This window comes from Pteropus medius, unplaced genomic scaffold (assembly GCF_902729225.1).
Source record: "Pteropus medius unplaced genomic scaffold, Ma_sr-lr_union100, whole genome shotgun sequence".
NCBI lineage: Eukaryota > Metazoa > Chordata > Mammalia > Chiroptera > Pteropodidae > Pteropus > Pteropus medius.
This window is the reverse complement of record NW_024340849.1, coordinates 41,212,861-41,233,394: the sequence shown is the minus strand read 5'-3', so window position 1 is coordinate 41,233,394 and position 20,534 is coordinate 41,212,861. Positions and strand designations below refer to the sequence as shown.

The window sequence follows — 20,534 nt, the reverse complement described above, 5'->3', positions numbered from 1 at the left end:
TACTCAGAAGGTCATTCTCTAAGGAGCAATAGAATGAACAATGAAGGCAGATAAGATTCATGCTTCACTTATACATTCACTTAATTCACTTAATATTTATTGCATGTCTAATTTATGGCAGGCAGGCACTGTTATGGGCCTTGAAGATACAGTAGGGAGCACAACCAAGAAACTTATATTCTAATGATAACAGATTAAAAACAAAAATAAAACAGTAAAAGAAGGACAATTTCACAAAATGAGAAACACTCAGAAAAAATAATTAAGCAGAGTGATGAGACTGACCGTGAGGTGGTAGAGGAGGGCTACTTACACTGTAGAATCAGGGAAGAATCTTCTAAGGACTTAACATTGTTTGTATTGAGGCCTTGACTATAGATAAAACCAGACCTATGAGAATCTGAGAGAAGAGTGTTTCAAGCAAAATTAAAAGCTGCCAGTGTAAAGCCATTGCTGAAGCATCTCAATAATTTCCAGGAGCCTGAAGATGGAACTGGACCATATGTGTTGTTGGATTGGGTTTGAGAAGTAAAAGCTAGAATTGGTTGGATCTTCAAGGATGTGGTAAGGAAGTAAAATGAAAAACCCTTGTAAGATTTTAAGAAAGAGAGTGAAATTATCAGATTGAAAAGATTGAACAAAAATGGATTGTGAAGGGTCCAAAATGATGTTAAAAGTTTTAGTACTTGTGAATAATGAGCATCTAAGGGGAGAACAAGTGGTTCTACACATGTAACCTTAAGAAGATGGATGTGATACAGAGATAAAGTGAGAAAATAATATTTTTCATAAGCCTCTAATTTGATCTACATGCATCACTGGTAAATGAGGATATCCCTTATTTGATTCCAGACTGTTAAGTGTCATTTAGAGCATTCTTCAAATGACTTTGTGTCTTAGTGAAACATTTCTCCCAACCTAAAATCTCCATGACTTCTCTTGTGCACCCATGAACTTTTGCTCATCCTTCAAGACTGAGCTCCAAGGTGACCTTTGTATGAAGTCTTTCCTCGTTGCTTTACACTACCTCTCAAAGTTGATAGCATTTTCTCTCTGTATTTACATTCTTCGAATATATCCTCATTATACCAATTCCATGTTGCACTCTAATATTGGGATTATATCTCTTACATTAGTAGATATTGCTCTTCCAAGATACATAGTCATATTCTCTGTAATATCATCAGTTCTAGTATTGTACTTCCATCATAGGAGGATCTCAGAAAATGTTTGAGAATAAATGAGTTGAAACAGACCACTGTCAAGGAATAAAGTCTGACAAGACAGGCAAGTAGCAAAGGACTCCTTCTTCACTAATGTTAACACTATCGTATGTTTGTGTATATGGTGGATAGACTTCCTCTGGCTAGTCACTATTAATATGTATGGAAAATTGTAGCACATTACCTTTTTCCAGTGTGAATAGGGTTACTGTGGTATGCAGAATTATAAGATGCTTGAAGAGTCCTTCCCTGTGATATACATCTCATCCTTTGAGTGTGGGCTGGACCTGTGAATATTATGGGATATGTTCCACTTGATTTTGTTAACATTTTATGTCAAATTTGAAGGAATTTGGCAAATGTAATTAAGATCCCAGATCAGTTCGTTTTGTGTTTGTCTAAAGGGTATTATTTTGGTTGGGCCTGACCCAATCAAGTGAGCTTTTAAAAGACTGTGTACAGGTCAGAAATGGAAGAAGTAGCAGCAATTATCTTCTGTTGCCCTTGAAGAAGAAAATTGCTGCTTGTTGTGGATAATGTCACATAATAGATAATAGCGGGCAATCTGTTGGAGCTAAGGGTCTCTGTCCTACAACTGCAAGAAACTGAATTCTACCACCAACAAGTGTCAGTGAAAGAAGACCTCAAGATTCAGATGCTATCACAGTTTCAGCCAGCGGTTAGACTGTGGTCTTGTGAGAATTTGAGCAAATGACACAAGCTGTGCCCAGCTTTAAAATTCACAGAAAATGTGTATTGTTTTAAGCAGCTAAGTTTGTGATTGATTATTCAGCAAAAGAAAACTAATGCATTTATAGTTTTAAGTAATGTCAGCTTGGAACAGAGTAGCAAGCTAGCATTATTGAACTCTGAAACATGGCCTTTTAGCAAGAGCTACAAGGATGTTCTCTCTACATACCTAGAGTTGGAAGCGATCAAACAATATTAGCATTCTTGTTCTTTAACCTGCTTATTGTATTTTTCTGGAAACCGAATCTCAAGGAGAATAAATAACTTGCATTCAGGTTATGTAACTATTATTTGGAGACTAGGAGCAGACTATATCGTAAATGCCATCGCGGATGTGGAAGCATAGGCAATAGAACCAAGTGGAAGGATAACGGGCTTCCAGAAGGAACAGCTCTAGAACCCACACCTAAACTACTGAAATTTCGGATAGAACTAGTCCCCTGACAAACTTGTGACAATATGTTAGAACCCATCTCTGGAAACACTGCAATATATTCAAGGGACCAAAGGATAATTTAAAGCATTGAAGAATGAGACACTCATCTTTTTACCAGAACTGCAATGTAAGCCAAGAGCTTAGTCATAGAACAAAAGTCTGATTGCTAGAACCAGTGCACAAATTCAATGAAAAGTGAGCACTAAATGATGAATGATAATGAGCTAATGGTCTTTGAGCAAGGATCTTCAGAATTCTCATGCCTAGGAGCAGATTTTGCACCCAAAGAGTGAAGCAGAAACAAATCAGATGAGAGGTCTTAGCAGTAAGACTTAAGAAGCTGCATGACAGAGAGATCCATTGCACATTTTCCCCTCCGGTGTATCCTTTGACAATAAACAAAATGACTTGCATTTAAGGAAATGACCCTTTTAAACTAATGATTATTTTTACTCCTCTTGTCTTCTTACCTTCATCTGGAATTTTATATTTCTTTTTATTAAAAAAAGAAGATCATTTCCGGGCAGAAATCTAGGTAACATTAATTAGAACACAGCAGAGTTTTCACAGTGCCCCGATGTTTCTTTCCTAGAAATATTGATTGTTTATGACTCACATCTCTTGGGTACCCTCTTTGATCCCACTGGGTAGAAGACTAAGAAGCTCTCCAGTTATACTGGGTCCTACAATTAAGCTTCGTTTTCATCTATAATTTACAAAGGGACTTTTTTCTTCATAGGGCCTTTAGCTAGGGGGTGAGGTTTTCCTGGAGTTCTAAGTAATCTTCCTAAATAAAGACACCCTGATCATAACACTGAAGTTCAGCATTTTGGACACATCTTTAATAATTATGCAGGAACCAAGTTAACAGATCTTAAATTCTTACAACTTTAGTATCTGGGTATACCCTTGAGCTTGAGTTGTATATTCTCCTCACAATTGTTTTGAAATTTCCCTTACTCAACCTCTTACAAAGCATTTTTTTTCATATTTATAAGCTCCAGACTATTGTTATACAGATTTGTAATTTTTTTCTTGGTCTAGAAAAGCATTTCAGTTGTCTTCCTACCTTTTCTCCTGTTTCTACATGTAATGGAATAAATGTTAAATAAAAAATTGCTAAATGAATGAATAAATAAAGGAAAGAATGGATGAAATATTAATAAAATTTATGGGAACCATACAATTCCATGGGTGGGAATGGTTCTTAGCAGCAATCAGATATGGGGGCCAACATGCCAAATCTTTCCTCACTATGATCGATGCTTTTGGACACCTGGCTAATAATGTCTAAGACAATTACTATGTGTATTCTACATCGCGTGACTTCTCACTAGCAACCTTTGGCGTAAAACAGGCAATATATTTATAGACAGGGCATTCTCTAATGGCAATTCAGTGATAGTGACAGTTTAATCCATTTCTTCATTCTTTTCAGATGTATCTCTATTACTTACAGAGAATCTTTTTTTTAACAATCATTAGTCCCTAATAACTTCTCAGATCAAAAGATATTTTCATTCTGTTTTTGCTCTCTTTTCTCAGGTTTCAAACATTTAGGGCTCTTTTTTTTTTTTTTTAATCACTGATTTGGAGACTATTTCACTCAGGGCTGGTATCATCAGGATGAGTTCTAAGTCCTTTGTAGATGTCTCATCCTTGTAGCCAGAATGGTGCTCCTGTGTTTAACAGCCCTGTTTCTAAAGAACAATCTTCCCACCTAATACCCCAGTTCCCAACTAATACCCCAGTGAGTCTTTGAGCTTTCCTCCATGATAAAATTCTAGGTATGCATCTTTAGTTTCTCTGAGAATAAAGCACTTATTGGGGTCTTTTATCTCCTTCTGACACTTGCTCTAAGGAAAGCAGATGTTCTCTAGTTCCTCATTATTAAAATTTCATTTCCCTGCCCAATAAACATAAGCTATAAAACCACAGACCACACTGAGACATCAATGGTAGGCTAGAATGATGAAAAGAATAAACTGCAGTTAGAACTAACTAAGCAAACAGTGAATTTGGTTCACAATTTAGGTCCTCCCCCACTCCATGCCCATCCATGTTTATGGCCATCAGTTACCAATTCAATTCTTAGATAATGAATGATAACCCAGAAGCAGAAACATACATTTTTAAATAAAGACTTCATCATCATGGTCCAATCCCTGGGAAAGCTGGATAGGTTGTCAAGATCCAGTAAGCACAGCTGGAGATAAAGACTCAGCAGCGAACTGGAGAATAAGTAAGAATTAAGCTTAGGACCTCAGTTAAACTGACTTTGCATAAACGCTCTAGATAAGAGGACAGCTTTGTGGTTATATTACCAACACCTTATCCTGGGTAAGATTACAGTTTTTTGGTTACACTTCCAAGAACTTTGGGAGCAAACACAGGGTAGCCAAGAGCCAGCCTAAGGATAACAGCATAACTATACCCCCAAAGGCATACTCACCAAAAGTTGTGATTGATATACTAATAAACTGTCAGATTTAGTTCTCATCAAATCAGGCCCTGCAGAATCAGGATCCAAACCCATTCTCTTGATTCATAAGTGTTTTTTTGTTGTTGTTGTTGTTTTTTTATTCCATACAATCAGCAGGTGAAAAAACAAACTCGAGTGTTCAAATCAAGATGGCAAAGTAGGTAAACGCTGTGCACAACTTCTCCCATGACCACATTAAAATTGCAACTAAATTATGAAACAGTCAACCTAGAGAACAATCTGAACACTAGCTGAACAGAACATCTATAATTGGGGATATAAAGAGGAGACCACATGGAGGCTGGTAGAAGTGGCAGAGAGGAAACAGGCTGGTCCTACACTCACCTGTGGTGGTGGGATTTTGGGAAGATATCCTGAGAAGCAACAGGCCTCAACCCCACACCGGGCTCCCTCGTCCAGGGTTTCAGTATCAGGGAGAGCAGTACTCACAAAATCTGGCTGTGAGAATCAGTGCAGATTCCAGCTGACTGGGTGAGACAGAAAGCAGATGAAAATCCAGATGTCCCCTTAAAGGGCCTGCTCACAGATTCACTTGCTCGCAAGCACTCGCCTTGGGCCCCAGTGGAGGAACGGCAGCTCAGGAGGTGCCAGAGACATACAGGAAAAGTGTGAGCTGTGGACCATCAGGGGAAGGGCTGGAAGGACAGCCACTATTGTCCTTTCATTGAGCCCTCCTGTGCAGCCTGCAGGTGGGCGCCGTCTTGCCTATGTTGAACCCTCCACCCATATGGCCAAACCTGAATCTGCATTGACCAAGTGAGATCTGCTCGCTCCCTCTAGGTGACTCCCTGAGACTCTGTCCCACCTAACTTGAAAATTGCCCATTTTCATAATTTTGGGTGCTTACTGGGCAACCAGCGCTACTCTGAGCTCTCAGAAAGAAGTTCCCTTGAAATCAATCAACAGGCTTTGGCTCATACACCTTGGGAAACACTTTAGGTGATGAGCAACCAGCACCAGCCATAGCTGCAGTATTTCTTGAACAAATTTCAAGGGTCTGCAGGCCTGAGGCAGGCAGCAGAAGTCCTCTGTGTGAGCTGAGACTTTTGCAAGCGACCACAGGCTCAGCACTGGTAACAAATCTGAATCTCCACCAACCTGGGGAATGCAACTCATCCAACCTTGGTGATTCCCTGAGACCCTGCCTCATCCAACTCTTGTACCCCTGATGCTTATTCAGCTGCTGAACCTTACAGGTAGCCGGCAGGAAGCCTCTGGCCTGGGGGTGCCCCGGGTATTTTAGCTGAGCTGCCCCAGGCCCAGTTTGTTGTCTGGCCTCTCCCACACACCTCCAGGCCCAACTCAGGCAGTGATCAACTATGGATAGCTTTGTAGCTCCTACCAGGTAGCCCTGGTCCAGTCACAGGGAGCAGCTGACCTGCATGGAAGCCCCTCCCAACACACCTGGAGGCTGGCATTATACTTCAACAGAGCACCATCTAATTAGTCCCACAAGTGGCACATCCAAAGAGTGGTCTCAACAGCCACATGAACCCACTGAGATGAACCTCACTTAATGGGATCAGCCCCCAAACAGCAGCTCATATGTTTTGGGCATGGCCAATTCTGACAAGCCAGTCAGCATGAGAGTCCATCCCACTTATAGATGCGCCAACAACAATCAAGATTCAACTATAGCAGGAGGGCTCATACCTCATACAAGGGTCACTCCTGGAGCACCTGGTGCAGATGATAAGGGAAACAGCCACTAGGCCAAACAGGATATCTGCCACATGAGGCTACCTGGCTAAGACTGGGAGATGTATTAAATCTATCTAATACATAGAAACAAACACAAAGAGGAAGCCCAAAAGAGAAAATAAAGAAAAATGTCCCAAATAAAAGAACAGGAGAAAAATCCAGAAAAAGAACTAACTGATATGGAAGCAAGAAACCTACCAGATACTGAGTTCAAAACACCAGTTATAAGGATGCTCAAGGAATTTAGGGGAGGAATAAATAAGCTCAGTGAGAACTTCAACAAAGAGATAGTAAGAATGAAAGGACATAGACACCACAAAGAAAAACCAGTCAGAAATGAAGAATACAATAACTGAAAAGAAGACTACACTAGAAGGATTCAATAGTAGATAGGATGAAGCAGAGGACTGAATCAGCAATTTGGAAGGAAGAGTAGAAAACACCCAATCGGAACAATAAAACAAACAAACAAAATGAGGATAATTTAAAGGGCTTTTGGAACAACATCAAGTGTAATAGCATTCACTTCATAGGGATACCAGAAGAAGAAGAGGGAAAGGAAAGTATTGAGAACCTATTTGAGAAAATAATGACTGAAAACTTCCCTAACCTGGTAAAGGAAATAAACATACAAGTCCAAGAAGCTCAGAGCGTACCAAGCAAGGTGAACCCAAACAGATCCACACAAAGATACCTCATAATTAAAATGTTAAGGTTACAGACAAAGAGAAAATTTTAAAAGCAGCAAGAGAAAGGCAGTTAATTACTTACAAGGGTACTCTCATGAGAATGTCAGTTAATTTCTCAACAGAATGTTTGCAGGTCAGAAGGGATTGACACAAAATATTCAAAGTGATGAAAAGCAGGAACCTACAACCAAGACTACTCTATCCAGCAAAGCTATCAATTAAAATTGTAGGTAAGATAAAGAGCTTCCCAGACAGAAAAAAGCGAAAGGAAATCACTACCACCTAGCCGATATTATAACAAATGTTGAAGGTACTTCTCTAAAACAAAAGGGGAAGAAAAAAATAACATAAATATGAATAATAAAATGGCAATAAATATATACCTATCAATAATCACTTTAAATATAAATGGATTAAATACTCCTATGAAAAAAACATAGGGTAGCTGAATGAATAAGAAAATAAGACCCACACATATGCTATCTACAAGAAACCCACTTCAGATTGAAAGACACACACAGACTGAAAGTAAAGGGATGGAAAAAGATATTTCATGCAAATGGAAATGAAGAAAAGCTGGGGTAGCAATACCTATATCAGACAAAATAGACTTTAAAACAAAGACTATAATAAGAGACAATGAAGGACATTACGTAATGATAAAAGGATCAATCCAACAAGAAGACATAACCCTAGTAATCATTTATGCATCTACCACAGGAGCGCCTAAATATAGAAAGCAAATTGACAGACATAAAATGAGAGATGGACAATAAAACAGTCATAGTAGGGGACTTCGACACTCCATTGACACCAATGACAGATCTTCCAGACATAAAATCAACAAGGAAACAGCAGCCTTAAATGATACACTAGACCAAATGGATTTAACTAATATTTTTAGAATGTTTCACCCCAAAGCAGCAGAATATACATTCTTCTCATGTGTGCATGGAACATTTTCCAAGATAGACCACACATTAAACCACAAAACAAGTCTCAGTGAAATTAAATCAGTCGTTATCTCCACCCACAAAAGTCTGAAACTAAAAATCAATTACAAGAAAAAAAAATGAAGAATACATGAACACATGGAGGCTAAATAACATGTTACTAAACAATGATTGGGTTAATAATGAGATCAAGGAAGAAATCAAAAGATACCTTGAGAAAATAAAAATAAAAACACAATGACCCATTATCTATGGTACATAGCAAAAGTAATTTAAGGGGAAAATTTATAGAAATACAGAAATGAAAAACATCTCAAATAACAATCTAACCTTACACTTAAAGGAACTAGAAAAAAGAAAGCCCAAAGTTAGTAGAGAAAAGGAGATAATAAAAATCAAAGCAGAAATAAATTAAATAGAGTCTGAAAAAAGAATCCAAGAGATCGATAAAACCAAGAGCTGGTTCTTTGAAAAGATAAACAAAATTGATAAACCTTTAACCAGACTCACCAAGGAAAAAAAAAAAAGAGAGGACCCAAATGAAATCAGAAATGAAAGAAGAGAAGTGACAACTGACTACACGGAAATACAAAAGATTATAAGAAAATACTACAAGCAATTATATGCCAACAAACTGGACAATCTGAAAGAAATGGATACATTCCTAGAGACATACAATCTTCCAAGACTGAGTCAAGAAGGACTCGAAAATCTGAACTGACTAATTACTATTAATGGAATCAAATCAGTCATCAAAACTCCCAATAAACAAAAGTCCTGGACCTGATGTCTTTAAAGGTGAATTTTACCAAATATTCAAAGAATGAGTAGTACCTATTCTTCTTAAACTATTTCAAAAAATTCAAGTGGAGGAAAGGCTCCCAAACTCATTTTATGAGGCCACCATATAGACCTGATTGCAAAACCAGACAAAGTCATTACAAAAAACGATAGGCCGGTATCCATGATGAACATAGATGCAAAAATGTTTAACAAAATATTAGCAAACCAAATGCAGCAATACATTAAAAATGCCGTACACCATGATCAAGTTGGATTTATTCCAGGGATGCAAGTTTGGTTCAATAACTGCAGATCGATTAATGTGATACACCACATTAACAAACTGAAAGATAAAAGTCATATGATCATATCAATAAATGCAGAAAAAGTATTTGACAAAATCCAGCATCTATTTATGATAAAAATTCTCAGCAACATACACTAGACCAAATGGATTTAACTTTAAAACACAGAAAGTTTGTTTACTTTAACATAATAAAATATTATGTTACTTTACATAATTTAACATAATAAACATACTTTAACATAATAAAATATTATGTTAAACCCACATATATGACAAAACCACAACTAACATCATAATCAATGGGGAAAAGCTAAAAGTGTTTTCCTTAAAATCAGGGACAAAATAAAATTGTCCATTTTCATCACTTTTATTCAGCATAGTATTGGAAATCCTAGTCGCAGCAGTCAGACAAAAAAAAATGAAAGAAATAAAGAAAGAAAAGCCATCCAAATTGGAAAGAGAGAAGTAAAACTGTTATTTGCAGATAACATGATACTATATATAGAAAACCCTAAAGATTCCACAAAAAAACTATTAAAACTAATAAATGAATTTAGTGAAGTAGCGGGATACAAAATTAATATTCAGAAATTGGTTGCATTTCTATACAAGAAACTATGGGAAAGAGAAATTAAGAAAACAATTCATTTTACAACTGCATCAAAAATAAATAAATAAAATATCTAGAATTAAATTTAATCAGGGAGGTAAAAGAACTGTTCTCAGAAAATTATAAATCATTGAAGAATTTAAAGAACATATAAATAAGTGAAAAGATATATTGTGTTTATTGCTAGGAATAATCAACATTGTTAAAATGTCCATAATACCCAAAGCAATTTATAGATTCAATGCCATCCCTACCAAAATATTAATGGCATTTTTCACAGAACTAGAACAAATAATTGTAAAATTATTATGGAACCATAAAAGATCTCAAATACTCATGTGAATCTTGAGAAAGAAGAAAAAAATTGGAGGTATCACGCTATTTGATATCAAAACATATTGCAATATGATACCAAAACATATTGCAAGGTTATAGTAATCAAAATAGCATGGTACTGGCATAAAAGCATACATTGATCAGTGGAACAGAATAGAGAACAAGAAATAAATCCACACCTATATGATCATTTAATCTGTAGTAAAGGAGGCAAGAATATACAATGAGGGTAAAGACAGTCTATTCAATAAATAGACACATGCAAAAAAATGAAACTGGACCATCTTCTTCTACCATAGCAAACTATCAACAAAATAGATAAAAGACACCTTCCTGAATGGGAGAAGATATTTGCCAATGATACATCAGATTAGCAGTCAATAGCCAAAACTACATCAAACTAAAAAGCTTCTGCACAGCAAAAGAAACTGTCAACAAGGTAAAGAGACAACCATCCAAACGGGAAAATATATTTACAAGCAATGCCTTCAATAAGAGCCTAATGTCCAAAATATATAAAGAGCTCATACAACTCAATAATAAGAAAAAAAACAAACTATCCAATCAAATTGAAGAGAATAGGTGATTTTTTAATACAATGTGTTCAAGGTTTTTATGGAGTTCAATTGGAAATCCCATTTAAAAGGATAGAGTATACTATGCTATAATAACAGATAACGCCCAAAACTTGGTGGCTTATACCAAACCGGATTTATTTCCTCACTCTCTGAAAATCTAGCGCAAGTTGCAAAGGTAGAGACCTCTCTTGTCTTGCAGCTATACTATCTAGGAGAAGAAGGAACCAATAGATGGCATAACATGTTTTTACAGGAAAGGTCTATACATATTTTACATCACTTTAATCCACAATTCGTTGGCTAAAACTCAGTCATATGACCCAACTTAACTATAAAAAAGGTTAGAAAGTATAGTCTTTTCATATTCCTAGAAAGAGTAAACAGTACAATACACACAGAAGAGCATCTCTGCCAAAAAGGAACTGACAGAAATAGAATTTTGACTTTAGGACTGAGATTTTCATTACATTTATTTGCTAGGTACTTAAAGAAGTTCTAAAATTAGAACTTTAATTGATTCATATAGAAAGTAAGCATAATAATATTTACATTATCTATTTTACAAGGCTGTTATAGTAAAATTAAATGATTATGTGGAAGAACTAAACTCTGAAACAGTACACAAAACAAAACAAATATATTTTATACTATATTTAGAAAAACCAGTACATTCAAAATGGACTACAATTACTCTCTTGTTTGATACTTACTTTCAGTAAAATTACAATGTGTATGTTTTTGTCTGAGTGTGCAGTAGTCACTTTTTCAGAACTGAGAACAGCAAAGACTTCCAGACAATTTTCTCTTCCATTTCATTTTGCCTGGAGGTTAGCAAACTTTTTCTGTAAAAGACTAGATAGCATATATTTTAGGCTATATGTGGGCTATAAGGTTAGCGCAGATCACTGCCACGACTACTAGACTCTGCCATTGTAGCAAGAAAGCAATCACTAACAATAAAAATGAGCGTGATTGTGCTCCAATAAAACTTTATAAAATATAGGTGGCATGCTGGAGACCATTGACTTATTCAAAAGAGCCCCTCTGCATTCATAAAAGAGAATTTAGATATTAGATAGAATTTGATAGTGTGTATATTGTGCTCAAGGTCATTTTCTTAACTCAACATCCTTGTTTTTAAGCCCCTAAAATAATCAATACCTATCAGTAGTACTGCGTGAGCAAAAAAGCTTTCTCTTGCTTCTATTCATGTGTATTCATGTGCTTATATAGAGATTTATCTAAATAATAAACTTATATAGTGACTAATAGAATACTTGCATTAGGAAAATCTTCTTGGATGTTATTAAAGAGTAAACAATCAGAAAATAGTTTAAATATCTATAAAACTCAAGCAATACAGACTGAAAAACTAGAAATGTCAAACCCTTGAGTCAGGCTCAGGAAAATCAATCAATCAATCAATCAAATTATCCATTTGATCAAATTATCCATTCGCAATAATATGATTTTTTAGTTGACAAATCTTTGTGTACTATTAGCCTTTCTTGGATAAAGAAACACAGTATAAACCAATATAGCAACACCATTTATAATTTCTGATGCTCAGGAACTTATAAACAGACTGGTCATCAATAGCCTCATGTACATTTTTCTTCAGCCCATGAAACACCCAACTGTCAAAACATTATTTATGAAGAGACTTTCTACCTACCATACCTGTTATTCATGGTTTTCTTTCCACTTTTATATTTCATACCACACATTTACACAATCCTCTGTTGCTTTTAGAAGGATATAGTAGTTTTCAAAACAGGAAATTTGCTACCACTTACAATATGTAAGAACATAAAACTTATCCTCAACAGAAAAGAAAAAAATGAGTACTGTTGCATGATGCCTTTATTATCTTTACAACACCTGCTAAGGGAAGGTCTTGTTCCAAATATAATGTTTTTGGTCTTGGGAAAAAATTCTTCTAGAATTGCAATAATATGTGCTTGTACTTTCTAACAGGTTAGCAAAATGGAAACTAATTATTCTATTGGGTCAGAGGCCATTAATGGTAAAAAGACAACCTATGAAAAGGGAGGAACGTCTTTTCACCTCTCTGCCCATAGATTGCTCAGTGATATCAGTTTAATCACTCTGATTATATTAAGACAATTATATCTGCAATGACTTTATACCTCTTTAGCATTGTCAATAATACAATTAGACCTTAGACCAAAGCTTTGCGTATACTTTTTCATTTTCTCGCCTTTGATTATTCTCTCCTTCATGCAGCTGCTTATTGATCTATACTCAACCCCTTGGCAGTTGCAGACCTGGAATCTAACCCACTTATTACATTTGCTGTGGTCCAAAATGGACCCATGCCAGTGAGGCACCTGCAAAATTCACTTAATAGGCATATTATGAATTTAGAAATCCCCTTATTCCCACTTTCATTTGCAACTTTCTTACAAAATTGAGTAGGAAATTTTCCTGTAACTCAGCCTATAAAGACATTACATTCTTCAATTTAATGTAAACCGCTATTATTGTGGTCTTACATTTTCTATATTTAATGTGTCATTGTAAATCTGTTATTTAGAGATATAAATCCAATTCCTTCAAGAAGCATTTATTGATTACACACTGTGGAAAACATTGTTCTAAGAACAATGGCAGATACAATGAAGTAAACTATAAGGAACTATTGTGATTAGAAAGAGGTATACAATAAATCACAGCTAGTAAGTACTATAATTGAGATTTAAACAAATTCTGTGATATTGTCAAAGAATGAAGGTTAATATTTTAATTAAATTATTAATCTGGAAAAATAACTAAAAATTAAGGCTGAACAGAACATCTTCCCTAACGAATACTCTTACTACTTCTCCCTATATACTGCTATTCTTATCATTATCCACTTGATTATTCAGATCTGGAGCTCGGAGTTGTCTTTTGCAACATACAAGTCCAGGACTTACAATGAGAAGTCTTGGGTTCAAACTGTGCCTTCCCAAATTACTAGCTTTGTGACTTTGAGCAAGTTGTTTAATATTTCTAAATTTCTATTTCCTGTAAAAATGAGAGGTAGTTATTCCTACTTATCTTACTGGCTTGAGGACCAAATAAGATAACATGAATCAAAGTTTATGTACCCACATAACTCTTAACAAATATGAGGTTTTTCTTTTTTACTTTCATTATCCCAACATTTATACTACTCAGAGGATACAATCAGTATTATTTTAATTCAGCAAATTTTTATAATTGAAGACCACAATGAATGGGAACGAGTAAAGATTTGAGTTAGAATCAGCTGTGAATCATCTATTGACAAAGTAGTCACAGAAAAAAATTTCCCTTCAAAATGGGAACAGAGAGAGAGAGAGAAAAGGACAGAGAGATCAGAGTTGCCATCAAGACAGCATGTGGTAACAGACATTGATACCTAGTAAAGGGAGGGAGTCTTTAAGCTCTTTCACTGATTTTTTCAAGAATTTTGGCCAGGATTCTGTTTTATAAAACTCTGAAAAGTTAAATTATTAATGTAACTGTTATTTGGGGACTCAATTATGTCAAATGTCTCAATAATATTTTTATAGCAAGATTTGTCCCTCTAGTAAAGGATCCAGTGCAGGATCACTCGGTGCATTTAGTTAACCTGCCTCTTGGATCTCCTTTAATTAGGAATCATTTCTCAGCTTTTATCTTTTATGAAATTGAAATTTTTAAAGAATACAGGCAAGTTACGTTAAAAAATTGCCCCTTAGAGTTCTTTTTAAAAAAATTTATTCATTTATTTTAATTAGTTTCAAGTATACAGTACATTAGTTAGACATCTATATAGTTCATAAAACAGTCCTCCCAATTGCTCCCTCCCTCCCCTGGCCCTCCACCTAGCCAACATATTAATGCCAACTGCATAAGTTCTTTTGATGTGACATAATAAATGCCACAAATCCCCACTCCACAGCCAAAGTTGAACAAAGGATTTTTAAAAAGAAAAATATCAAGGAAGCATACATAGAAATTCTCAAACTTTTCCTACTAAGCTTTTTTTTCTTAAGAGTCTCACACTGGGAGAAATCAAATGTCCATTGATAAGAAAAAGGATAAAACAATTGGGGCATTTTCATACAATGGAATACTACACAACAATAAAGAAAAATAAACTACTGACACAAGCTACAAATATAAAAATATTGAGTGAAAGAATACAAAAATAGAAAGTAGTATATTTCTCTATTTATATGTACTTCAAGGATAGTCTATGGTGACAGATATGAAAATAGTGACTAACTTTGTGGCCAGAAGAAGTGGCACTAGGGAAATTTCTAGGTAGCTAGAAATGTTCTCTAACTTTACCTGAAGAAGATAATCGCACTATAAAATTATAAAAGTTATTGAACTGTATATTTACAATTTGTGCATTTTTGTGTTAATTATAATTCAATCACATACATTTAATATATATGTATAAAATATTTAAACATATATATGTATATAAACATATAATTTACTTTATAACTTATCTTGTAATTTCCCTGCAGAACTGGAAAATAACACTGAGACATTATAAAAGGATATTAGAGAGAAAAAAACTAATAAATATAATCCTGTGTTTGTTTTTTTTAAAACTCTTGTGCTCTTTTATCTGGGTGTGCTTGTAAATGCTTAACAACTGTCCTATAAAAACAAATATAAATATATATACACATATATACGGATACAAACACAAGTTTATTATAAGTTTGATTTACATAGACACTAGGTAGCACATAACTTACAAATAAAAATGAAGTATACAATACTACTTACTGTAAATTCTATATAGCCAATTTATTTTCCCAGAATGCTTTCTTTGATTTTTGGTGAACTATTATATCCATAGCTAACCTATGGTTGCATGTGATGAATTAATGTGGCTGCAACATAAATATCTACTTGAGAATTTTATTTAATTTTATTAATTTTATTAAATGGTAAGATGAAAGTGAAACAACAAAGACATATGTTCTGGGTATTTATCCAAAGAAAACCAAAACAATAATTCATAAATATCTATGCACCCCAGTATTCATGGCAGCACAATTTACAATAGCCAAGATATGGAAGCAACCTAAATGCCCATGAACAGATGATTGGATAAAGAAATTATGGTTCATATATATATATATATAAGGGAATATTACTCGGCCATTAAAAAAATGAAATCCTACCATTTGCAATGACATGGATGAACCTAGAGGTTATTATGCTGAGTAAAATAAGTCAGACAAAGAAAGATAAATACCATATGATTTCACTTATATGCAGAATCTAAGGAATGAAAAGAACAAACTAATCAAAAACAGACTTACAAATATAGTGGACAATTTGGTGATGGACAGAGGGGAGGGGGGTTTGGGGGGCTGGGATAATAGGGTGAAGGGTTAAAGAAGTACAAATTAGTAGTTGATAGATGGTCATGGCAATGGGGAGCATGGCATAGGGAATGCAGTTAGCATTAATATGTTGGCTAGGTGGAGGGCCAGGGGAGGGAGAGAACAATTAGGGGGGATCATTCTATGAACTATATAGATGTCTAACCATGTACTGTAAACTTGAAATGAATTAAAATAAATAATTAAATTTTTAAAACAATAAATTTAAATTAAATTAAATTTAAAAACTTTTGAATATTAGAAGAATGCTTCCTCAATTTTGTGCTATTTCAGTGAAACAGCTACAGATATAACATATTTTTAAAGTTTAATCTGCTTTATTAACATTTCTCTATCACTTTATTAAGTTTAGACAATAAAGTTAAATAACAAAATAAAATAAATATAGATAACAGAAATAAAAAAATAAAAAACAATAAATTAAGTATTCATTTATAATGCTTGCCTGTTTTCAATGTTTAGATCCTCCCACCAAGGCCAATTTCGAGTTATTGCCATGATGCCACTAAACATGGAGCTGAGAATAGATGGGCAGTAACAACATTATTATGTAGTATTTCCACTGTACATGTAGATGTAAATAGCCTCAAGACCGTATAGAGCAGTAAAATGTAGTCAAATAATTAGGGAGTGATGAGTTGTAATTTTTTTTATTTCTAACATAGTTTATATAATAGTAACTTTATATACCATATTTTTAAATATTAACTGTTTAGCGATTAGTTCTCAAAATTCCTGAAAATTAACAATCAATTTTTGTGAGACAGTTTGAGAAGGTACTAGTTCACCTCTGCTTCGAATATGCATCTAATATTCAGTCTTAATATACTATAGTAAAAAAAACTCAGAGCTTTCAGCCAAATCTACAGCAGTTCTTTTTATAGAGCTAAAATTTTCCCCTATGCAATTTGATACTGTGTTCCAGCACTTTTTGTGGCAGGATTTATATTAATAAACTATTTTCTCCACTAGTCTGCAAGCTCCTTGAAGAAAGCTACTCTGTCTCAGGAACCTTTATGCTCTCAGAATATAGGTAGCAGTGGGTTAACACCATCTGGAACCGTCAACATCGCAGCCGCGGTAAAAATGCCTCCGTAGAGCCTTGATACAGAATTAAAGGCATAGTCTTTCCAAAATGGCTAATCACACACCTCTTTATCATTGCTCCGTATGCATTCCGGTGCCCAGTAGACAATTTGCTGCTGTTATGAAGCCTGCAAAGAAAACAAACAAACAAACAAAAAATGCCAAAGAAAAAGCATCAGATGAAAAACAAAAGATGAGATAGAAAAAATAGTCACATCCCTTTATGGTAAGTGAACCTAAGGATGATGTTTACTTAAAACGCTTATATCCAAAACAGATATATGAGGTAGAGAAAGCTATTCACTTAAGAAGTTTCAAATCCTGGACTTTACAAATCTAAAGCAAGGTATTTATCTTGATTTGACACTGGATATGGCACTGAGAAAGAAGAAAAAAGTAGAGCCGTTTGCCAATGCTTTCAGTTTTCAGTAACCATTCACTTCAGAAATCAAAGTTGCTGTATTTACAGGGAATGCGTCAGAGATTAAAATAGAAGAAAATGGAGCTGCCTTTGTAGGAGGAACTAATCTGATTCAGAAGATTTGGGATGATGAAATTCAATCAGACTTTTATATAGTTGTTCCAGAAATAATGCCCAAGCTTAATCCATTAAAGAAGAAACTGGAAAAAAAAAAAAAAAGATTTGCTAAGTTTACTTGAAATTCCATTGGCCGTGACACCCCCAAAATGCTTGAATTATTTAAAATTGGACATGAAGTTAAGGTAGATGAAGAAAGGAGGAATTTTCTTGAGACAAAAATAGCAACACTGGATATGTCAAATGACCAGATAACTGCCAATTTGCAAGCAGTTATCAGTGAAGTTTATAGGCACAGACCGCTGAATCTGGGACCCTTTGTGGTACAAGCTTTTCTTTGTAGGTTGACAAATGAAGGTTTGTTATTGAAGATAGAACTATTGTGCCCTAGAGAAGTAGAAACCAAAGAAAGCAACAAAGAAGCTCCCTAAAAATGTTATATTTTGAAATTATTTTTAGTGGATTAAAAAGCAACAGAGATAATTAGAAAACTATAATTTAAAAAAAGAATAGCAGTGGACACAAGCAGATGTTCAATAAATATAGAAATATATTTTTTCTAACACATTATTGTTCCACTCTTAACTGATCTGCTTGACAATGCAAAAGAGCTCAAGCAAAGTGATCATTTTGGTCACGTATAATTAGGAAGGACACACTATGGCCTGACTCAAAATCAAAGAAAGAAATGTAGAAAAATTATGAATTGAGAACCAATGTTTCCAGAATTTCAGAGGTCCATCTCTGATTTCTGTTTGTCTCATTACCACCAATGCATCCTTAGAATATATATCATTGTACGTAGATTTACTGATTCATTCAACAAATATTTATTGAGTATTTGCCATATGTCTTGTACCGTGCTTAACGCTGTGAATATCATAGTAAAGAAGACAGAATTTCTCTTCTATTAATTAACTTTCTAGTGATGAAGAGATCAATAAATAATTGCGATACAATGGAAAACACTCGGTGCAAGGGGATGTCTCAGGATTTCTGAGACACATAGGGAAGGTACCACAATTATAGCCTGGTCAATTTTGTTAAAGACTAATTTGTTTATTTAATTCAATTTTATGTTCTTCATCCTAGAAATATATTGCCTATATTTTTAATGTTTTCTGTGAAACTCCAAACAGGAGAGATTTTAAGATATAAATATGAGTAAACCTAAAACATTGTAGACTCATGTGAGCAGGCGGTGAAAGAAATGAATTCAGCATTTTTGTCTAAGAAAGGGGAGAAATCTTTTGACATATTTGCCAGGATGAGAAAATGTCCAAGAAGCATTTGATACTTTTTCTCCTCCTAAACATAAAATCAATTTAAAAGAGATTAAGTTGGCAATGATGAAAAATAAATTAATTTAACAGGCTCATCTGATAAACCATATTGTTGAGCAAAGCCTGATCAGCATTCAACTAATTTCCAAAAAATAAAATATCTTATTTCTATTTAAAAGCACATTTGAAGAAAAGAACATTTCTGAGAATCTTAATCTGTAGAGAAAACATCTTTTATTTCCTTAGGAACTACATGCATAGTTCTTTTTCTCTACCAAATTAAGTAATTCATTTATTCTCCTTTCACAGCAGTCCTATCTTCTAGGTCAGAAAATGGTTGAAATGTGAGAGAAAACAATTCTCAGAGAGAGCCTTAGAATTGAATAAGCACTAGTTTTATTCACTCCAGTTAAGGGAAGATTAGAAATTTGACAGAATTCATTCCTGACAAAAACAAAAAACCCATACAGAGGACTAACTTGATATAACAGTAGTTTCATCAAACATTATATGACACTTGTGTAAGAAAAGCAAAAACTCAACTACAATTTTAAAAACTGTGCTGAAGAGATGGATGTTATATATTGAAACTGTGAAAAAATGGCCATATTTCCTCCTAATTAATGAAATTGGATCAACTCTAAGTGCATTCATTGCTTGATGCAGTCTGCTAAATTTGTGAGCTCATGACAGAAATTTGCTACTATATGTCAGGCATGATACTAGCTTAGTCATTGAAATAATTATGTGAGAACTATTATCCCCATTTTGACAATTAGGGTAATAGTAATAGAGAAATAACTTGCTCTGTTTTAAAAGGGAATTATTGTTTCTGATAGGATTCTATCCTATTTCTAAATACAAACTCTTTTTAATTTCCCACGTCATATGTGTAATAAAAGAATGAGATTAATGAATACATAATAATATCTTAAATAATATTTTTCTATGAAGCGCATCTTCCTAAAAGTATTATTTGTGAATTGCCTAATATGTTTCATGATATTTTGGCAGGTGTGTGAAAGCTCTTTTGCTAACATCCTTAGAGATGACTAAGCTGAGTCTCACCATCATACTAAATATATATAATTGATATAAATCACTGTATGATATATATATAATCTCTATTGTAGAAAATAATTCCTGGGTCATCTCACTTTGAATGAGTTGCTCACCTCATCACAATTATTAGTTTAACATCCTATCCACAATAATTCTGTATGTTAAACATAAGGGTGCATTGCTCCTAATGAGTCAGGCATTTATAGATTCTCAACTGGCCTGAAGTTCAACCACTTGCATTACTTGCCTTGCTCCCTCTATAAACCCACAAATGATGCATATTAATCAGGATCT

The 20,534-nt window shown here is 34.4% G+C and overlaps 1 pseudogene; it reads left to right on the top strand.

Annotated features, from left to right (window-relative positions):
- Positions 1 to 6,080: 6,080 nt before the first annotated feature.
- Positions 6,081 to 18,326, top strand: LOC120589271 (39S ribosomal protein L1, mitochondrial-like; annotated as a pseudogene).
- Positions 18,327 to 20,534: the final 2,208 nt, after the last annotated feature.